Consider the following 7503-nt stretch of genomic DNA (forward strand, 5'->3'; position numbering starts at 1 on the left):
GGGAGATGAGTGGCTAGGGATGCATCAGTGTCACAAATGTCACTGGCAAACTTGTCACTCCTTCCTTAACTCTCTTGGGCATATTTTGCTAATGATCTACAGCTTGGGCCCTGGGTGACTCAGGGGTCTTCCCTGTACTTCCCAAGTAACCTGGTCCAGGACAGCAAGTTCTCAGCTGGCTGAGGAATCTACCCTGGCTCAGCTCACCTTGAATTAGACGCTTAGGTGACCGATTTCACCTCTGTATCTCTTTCTCCTTCAGATCCAAGAACGTGGATATACAAGGGAGGTCTGTCTCTCCTGGGTTAAACTCCAGTGGAAGCAAGTACGTACAAACATTTTTATTTCTAGTCTCTGACGTTGAATATAGGATTGCATATAGGATACAAGACAGCTAAGTGTGGAAGAGAATGGAAATTTGGTTTTATGTGATAGGGCTTAGTGTGGTCACATTCTGGGCATCACTCTGTCCCCCCATTCTCCTAGTTCTGTGGGACACCCAGGGAGTGTCCAGGAAGTCCTTGGAGATGACTCTTATGCTACCCTTTTCCTGGAGAGACATCCCATCAAGTCTGCCCACCCGCCTGAGGCTAGAAAAGATCAAGGATGGTGTCCTGACCCAGCCTCAGCACTCAATCACTTTTTCAGGGGTGGCCACAGGCTCATTTTGTTTTGTTTTGACAACTGACTCTTAATCTGCCTTGCAAAGCTCAAATGAGTGATGATAATGGTAGCTACCATTTTCTATGCATTTATTACGTGCCAGGCTCTGTGCAAAGCACTTTAAAATCTCCTTTTGAGCATCAGGCAAAGATGTCCATTTACCCCCAGAGAATGAATCACTTTCTCACAGCAAGAACTTCCTTTAGCTTTTGTGGGACCAAGCTCATGCACAATAACAAGATAAAATAGACACAGGACCTAAATTCAGGAACCTTTCTCTCCCTTATTCAACCAAACAGCCAGTCCCCAGAATGACTAAATATTACTTTGTATACAATTAGCCCTAATATCCATGGGTGTGAGGGGCATCAGATTAAAACAAAACAAAACAAAACAAAACAAAACAAAAAAACTCTGCAATTTCTTTCTTTAGCTAATGTGTTGTTTTCCACATTGAAGTAACTTTAAAGTTCCAGCCTTCTAGCAAGGAGGAGAGCGTTTGCTAATTTCCAAGCATTTGCACTGTTCCACTCACATTTGCTGGGTACAGATTCAAATGGTGGCTAGGCAGCATTAGCAGTGAGTCTATTGTGGCAGAAGCAGCAAAGTCCCTGTCCATCCAGAGATCAGGCCTAAGATCTTAGCATCCTCAGCTCACAGACTGGTGGCTCCAGATGTGGCTACAGGACCTAAACCATGATCTCATGTCTGTATCCAGATTCTATAGGAGCCAAGGCTCTGGAATGAGCAGTGAATGGACAAAAGTTTCCACTGGGCCTGGGCACAATTTCCTCAGGCATCTTCTCAGAAACAGAGCTCTGCCCACCCTACATTTCAAACCACAGAGCAGCACTGGACTGGAAAACCAGAAGCCACGGGATGATTTGAAATCATTTGTTCTATTTTCCCTCCTTCGGGAGTCAGCTACAGCCTACAAACTGGGGACAAAGCAGTACTTAGAGTTATATGAACGAATGCCAGGTGCCTTCTTCCCTTCTCTCCTGGAAAAATGATACCAGTATCGATACTCTATTTTTTCCTGTGTCCAACGCTGTCACCTTGATTCTGAGTCTGCAACAAATGTCCGAATGTCAAGAGGCCAGCCTCCAATATGTAGCCCTGACCGAGCAAGGTACCATCTGATGCCTTGGTGACACCTCAGCTTTTCCAAGAACCAGTGGATTTTAGGCACTGTGGCTAACCTGTGTCCCGATGTGGGCAGTTTGTTACTTTTATGTTGGAACTTGTTCTTTTTTTTAATGCTTATATAGGGCAACACAGGTTTCATTCTTTTAAGTGAAGCCCTGCCTGTTCTCATTCATTCTTTCTCCATCCTTCCCCCAGATCTCTCCCAAGCACAAAAATTAATAAATAAGTAAAAAGTAAGACCTCCAAAAACTAGTTTTTTTGTTTGTTTTCTTTGTTTTTGTTTTGTTTTGTTTTCGTTTTTTAGATGGAGTTTTGCTCTTGTTGCCCAGGCTGGAGTGCAATGGTTTGATCTCAGCTCACTGCAACCTTCACCTCCCAGGTTCAAGCAATTCTCCTGCCTCAGCCTCCCGAGTAGCTGGGATTATAGGCATGCGCCACCAGGCCCGGCTAATTTTTTCTATTTTTAGTAGAGACAGGGTTTCTCCATGTTGGTCAGGCTGGTCTCGAACTCTCGACCTCAGGTGATCCGCCTGCCTCAGCCTCCCAAAGTGCTGGGATTACAGGCATGAGCCACCATGCCCGGTAAACCACATCATTTTTTTAGATGTCTTGAAATGTTTTCTTTGAGGTATTGTGAGGGTAATAGTATGGGGATTTCAAGAGAAGTTGTCGTCTTAACAAATAATAATTAAAACCTGTAAAATTAAATGTCTGGATATACTTCAAAGCTGTTCGAATGTGTTTGCAAACATCCCCTTAACTGATTCACACAAAATCCAGAAAAAGGGAAAGTTATCATAGCTTCCTAATCATAACTAAAATAACAATTCTGTTTTAGGATTTAAAAGAATAATGAAATATAACAAATACTAAATTATCCAAAAAAAGAGAGAGAGAGAGAAAGCTTTGACATTGTAAATAAGTTAAAAAGAAAAAAAGATGAGAAGGAACATCTTAAAGGAAACATTTTATACAAAAATGTGTTACTCCAGGTAGAAACTGATGCAACACAGACTGCATCCGTGTTGCAGGAAAGAGGATAACTATGCTTAGCCCTGTCTGAGATTGGAGTATAATACTAAGGATGCAGTACACGAATCCTGAGAGGTACTTCCCAATTCATTTTAACTCTTCATGGAGGTGATAGGAGACTAATTACACTGCCCGGATTTTCAGGCTCAGGAACGGAGGCACCTGAGCCACCACTTTTGAGCTCATCCGCATTGGCCACCTTTCTCCCTCCAGTAAGTAAAGCTTGGGCAACTGGCACTCTTACCCGGGAGGCTGCCGGGTGCTTCTTCCAATGCTGCTGCTCCTGTGAGCCGGTCTTCTCCTGCCGCAGACCTTGGTACTTGCTGGTTGTCCCTCGTTCTCGTCTCTCCTTGGCTTCCCTCCCTGGGTTTAAATCCTGTCTAGGCCAGAGGAGGAGCAAATGGAGACTCCTGGTGTTTTCCTCCCTTCCTAGCAGGGACTCTGCTAAAGGATAATGAGCAATTCCTTCTCTTATTCTAACTAAGAAAGAAAAATACATACATTTCCTTCTTCTTTTTCACTTTGATTACACAGCAGCTAAAAATACTGGAAGCTGTTTCCATTTAAGTGAATCCAGAATAAGGATATTAAAAGAGTTTGCCTGTCTCCTAGCCAGGAGCTGGGTCTCGGGGTTCAAAAGTGAATTTATAAAGTTTCTTTCTCTTTTTCCTGTTTCAGGCATTCTGGGACTTACTGCCTACTGCTTTTAAAACGGGAAAAAGCCTTTAGCACAGAAAGAAATGAGCAGAGACCCTCAGGGACAGAAGCTCTTCTGACTTCCCTCCTCCTTCATCCGTCGTCTCACACTTGTGAGTGGCAGGGCTCTTAAGTAGGGGCAGGAATAACAGACTGGGGACATTTGGTCCCACAAGCCCACTCTGACCCTCACCCCATCCCAAATGCCTCCCACATGCCAACAGCACAAGAGCTCCAAAACCAGGAAAGAATAGTCGTGCCCCTTTCTGGCTGCCCTTCCTCTTTTGCCCTCAGATGGACAGGCCTTCATCCTTCCTATGAACCAGAGTCATTTCAATAGGGCATGGGCTGACACCTGCCACCCTTCCTTACACCGCATCCCTCTCCTGCTCTGTGGGAAGTAGATTCTGGAGTGCAGATCCACAACAAAATGAAGGAGACCATATGTTTCCAGTTCACCTACGTCAGCATCAAATGCTGCTGGAGAGAAAGGAGAAGGAGAGATGGGGGACCAAAAAGTGGCCCCCAGAAATTGGAGGGGGGTTCCCAGAGGCAGCTTGCCTGTATCTGAAGCTTGTGTCTGCTACTTGCAAATGACTTTGACAACTTCTTTGTGGCTCAGCTTACTCATCTGTAAAATAGGAATAGTGTCTTATGGTTATTGTGAGGTTCAAATGAGTAGATGGGGTAAAGAACTTAGACTAGTCCCAAGACACAGTGAGGACTCGGTAAAGATTACCTGCTACCATGATTATTATAATTTTTAAATTCTCCTTATGTATCCCACTAAATCATATTTGATCCTCTCCACCTCAGTCCAGGTAGGTTCACAGTTCTCTGCCCTCCATTTACAAACACAAAATAATCCTGCTATCTGGCCCTGGAATCTGGGCCAGCCATATACAGAGGTGACCAGTGCGGTATGAACCAGGGTCACCAGAAAATTTCCCAACTCCCAAACATCTCTTTTCTCCCTTGAACTTTTTTTCTCTGCTTCTTATAAGGGAAAAGCTCTCCCAGAGGATCCTAAGACTCTATTGCGCTCTCAAGTTGTTCTCCTATTCCTAATTTCCTTTCACTAATTCTCCCCAAATGAGTGTTCTTCACCAACTCTCTCCATCACCCCATTTTCCATGCCCTCAATAGGAATAACTAAACCAGTGCACCAGTCTCCTAAGAAGCCACCTTCCTCCAGCATCTCCTTATTACAGCTGGTATTAGTTAGTTGCAGGACATGGAGCTGTAGCAAAGGGACCCTCCAATGCAGTGGCTTAACAACATAGATGATTTCTCTCACAAACAGTAGAAGACAGTGGCCCAGGGCTGGTAGGGCAGTGCCGCCATCCACAGCACACACCCACCACTCTCTAGGGCCATCATCTCCCAGCCAACAGGAAGGGTAAAGGGATGAGAGCAGATGGAACTGCATGCTCATTCCTTACAAACACAAAAACAGAAACTTTTTATTTTATAATTATTTCAGACTTGCAGAAAAATTGCAAAAATATTAAAAGAATCCCTGTATACTCTTCACTCACATTCTCCAAGTGTTAACATTTTATCATATTTGCTTTATCATTCATTCTCTCTTAATAGTTTTCCCTGAAAACATTTGAGAGCAAATTAAAGACATGATTTATCTCTTTACCCCTTTATGTCTAAAAAACTTCAGTATAGGGTGTTTCCCAACAACAAGGGCATACTCTCCCATAACCTCAATACAATGATCAAAATGAGGAATTGACATTGACATAATACTATTGTCTAATTTATAGACAATATTCAAATTCCATTGATTGTTTCTCTAATGTCTTTTATAGCAAAAGAAAAATAATTTACTGGCCCAGGATTCAATTCAGGATAATTAATTGCATTTAGTTGTCCTGTCTTTAAAATTTCCTTAAATTGGAATAGTTCTTCAATCTTTATCTTTCATGACCTTAACATTTTTGAAGAGAAAACATCAGTTATTTTAAAGAATGTCCCCAGTTTGCATTCGTGTGGTGTTTTTTCATGCCTAGATTTAGGCTATACATTTTTGGCAGGCAGCAGCAGAAGCAGCTTGTCTTTGATCCATCACATCAGGAGACACTTGATGGCAGTCTGTCCCAATGTTGGTGATGTTACCTTGGACCACTTGGTTAGGGTGATATCTGTCAGGTTTCTCCACAGTAAATATTTGCCCCCTTTTATTTAACAGGTACGTTGTGGGATGATGTTTTTAAACCATGTAAATATTCTGCTTCTTTTTATATTTTCACCCACTACTTTTAACACACATTGTTGATTCTTGCCTGGAACAATTACTACTGTGCTGGCTGCCAAATGGCGATTTTCCTAATTTCATCTTTCTTTTTATGTTTACTAGATAGAATTCTATTATAAAAAATAATTTTTCTTCCCCCACCTTTACTTTATTAATTATATTCAAAGTGACTCATATTCTTTTTTTCATTCTATGGGTTATATTCCTGTACTATCATTATTTTGTTGCTCAAATTGCCCCAGATTTGGCCAGGGGGAACCCTTCAGGCTGGTTCCTGTGTGCTTTTAACACACTCCCATCATTCTTTGAGAGTTTCCTTACTTTTGGCACAGCAAGACATTCCAGGCTTACCTTGCACTTCTCCTGCTCAGTCCTTTAGAAGCAGCCATTTCTCCAAAAATCTTTATTTCTTTCTATTGGAGAATGATGCACGTTTTGGATAACCTTCGAAAAGTTACACATCACTACTTCTGCATCCCATTGGCCAGAATTTAGCCAATGTGCACATACAGCTGCCAGAGAGGCTGGAACAGTGGTTGTGTTCAACTAAATCTCAGGAGCTCTGTGAGTTAAGAAAGGAAGAAAGAATAGGGGTTGATGGGCAGCTGGAAGTCTGCCACAGAGCCTACCCACTCACTACCGGCATAATGTTCTCCCTGAATTCTAAAATCCAATCATATCATTTCCCTGCCCCAAATCCTCCAGAAACTCTCATTACTTACAGGATTAAGCTTCTAAAGTTCACTGTAACTGCCCCATCATGCCTCTTCCTATGCACCTCCATATCCAAATTATTCCCCTGCTATTTACAAATACAAACCATCAGGTTTTTGATTTTTTATTTATTTTTTGAGACAGAGTCTCACTCTGCTGCCCAGGCTGGAGTGCAGTGGTGAGATCTTGGCTCACTGCAACCTCCAACTCCCGGGTTCAAGTGATTCTCCTGTCTCAGCCTCCTGAGTAGCTGGGATTACAGGCACCCACCACCACGGCCAGCTAATTTTTATTTTTTTAGTGGAGGCCGGGTTTCCTCATGTTGCCCAGGCTGGCCTCGAACTTCTGACCTCAGGTGATCCACCTGCTTCAGCCTTCCAAAGAGCTAGGATTACAGGCATGAGCCACCACACCCAGCCCAAACCATCAGTTTCAACCAACTCAGCCTCCTCTCAGTCCCTAGTAAACATGATGCTCCTCCTTGTCTCCAGACACTGGTGATGCAGCCCCCACTTCTTGAAGTCAATCCCATCTCCACATCCAAGAGATCTGCTCAGATTTCCCTACTATAATCGCCTGAATCAGTGTGAAATGTTTTTTTAACACCTGGCTTCAGAGTTTTTCTTAGAGAGATAACTCTCTTTGTTCAGGAAAATACTTAGGATCCTCAGGACAAGTTTGCAATGAAACAAAGGAACAAACAAACCAATAAAAAAAAGCAAAACTGCTCTGCATGAAATAAATAGGAACAGGCAGTGGGAAAACAGAAAAGATTGTTAAGATTATGAAGGTCGTGAGGCTAAGGCCTGGGGAGGAGTGGGACAGGTGAAATAGGAAAATCACTTTTAAGAACAAGAATGTCTACTCAATATTACATTGTTTGCTTTGCCTTTTTTTGTGGGGGGAGGGAGACAGAGTCTCACTTTGTGGCCTAGGCTGGAGTGCAATGACACAATCTTGGCTCACTGCAACTTCTGCCTCCC

The 7503-nt window shown here is 42.9% G+C and overlaps 1 protein-coding gene across 1 annotated transcript in view; it reads right to left on the minus strand.

The window, feature by feature from the left end:
* Positions 1 to 3185, minus strand: part of TNN (tenascin N) — a 72688-nt gene extending 69503 nt beyond the window's left edge. Inside the window, exon 1 of the mRNA XM_003258919.3 lies at positions 3089 to 3185. The gene's annotated coding sequence lies outside the window, so the exon portion shown is untranslated. The remainder of the gene's footprint in view (positions 1 to 3088) is intronic.
* Between the last annotated feature and the right edge of the window lie 4318 nt (positions 3186 to 7503).

This window comes from Nomascus leucogenys, chromosome 12 (genome assembly GCF_006542625.1).
Source record: "Nomascus leucogenys isolate Asia chromosome 12, Asia_NLE_v1, whole genome shotgun sequence".
NCBI classification, from domain to species: domain Eukaryota; kingdom Metazoa; phylum Chordata; class Mammalia; order Primates; family Hylobatidae; genus Nomascus; species Nomascus leucogenys.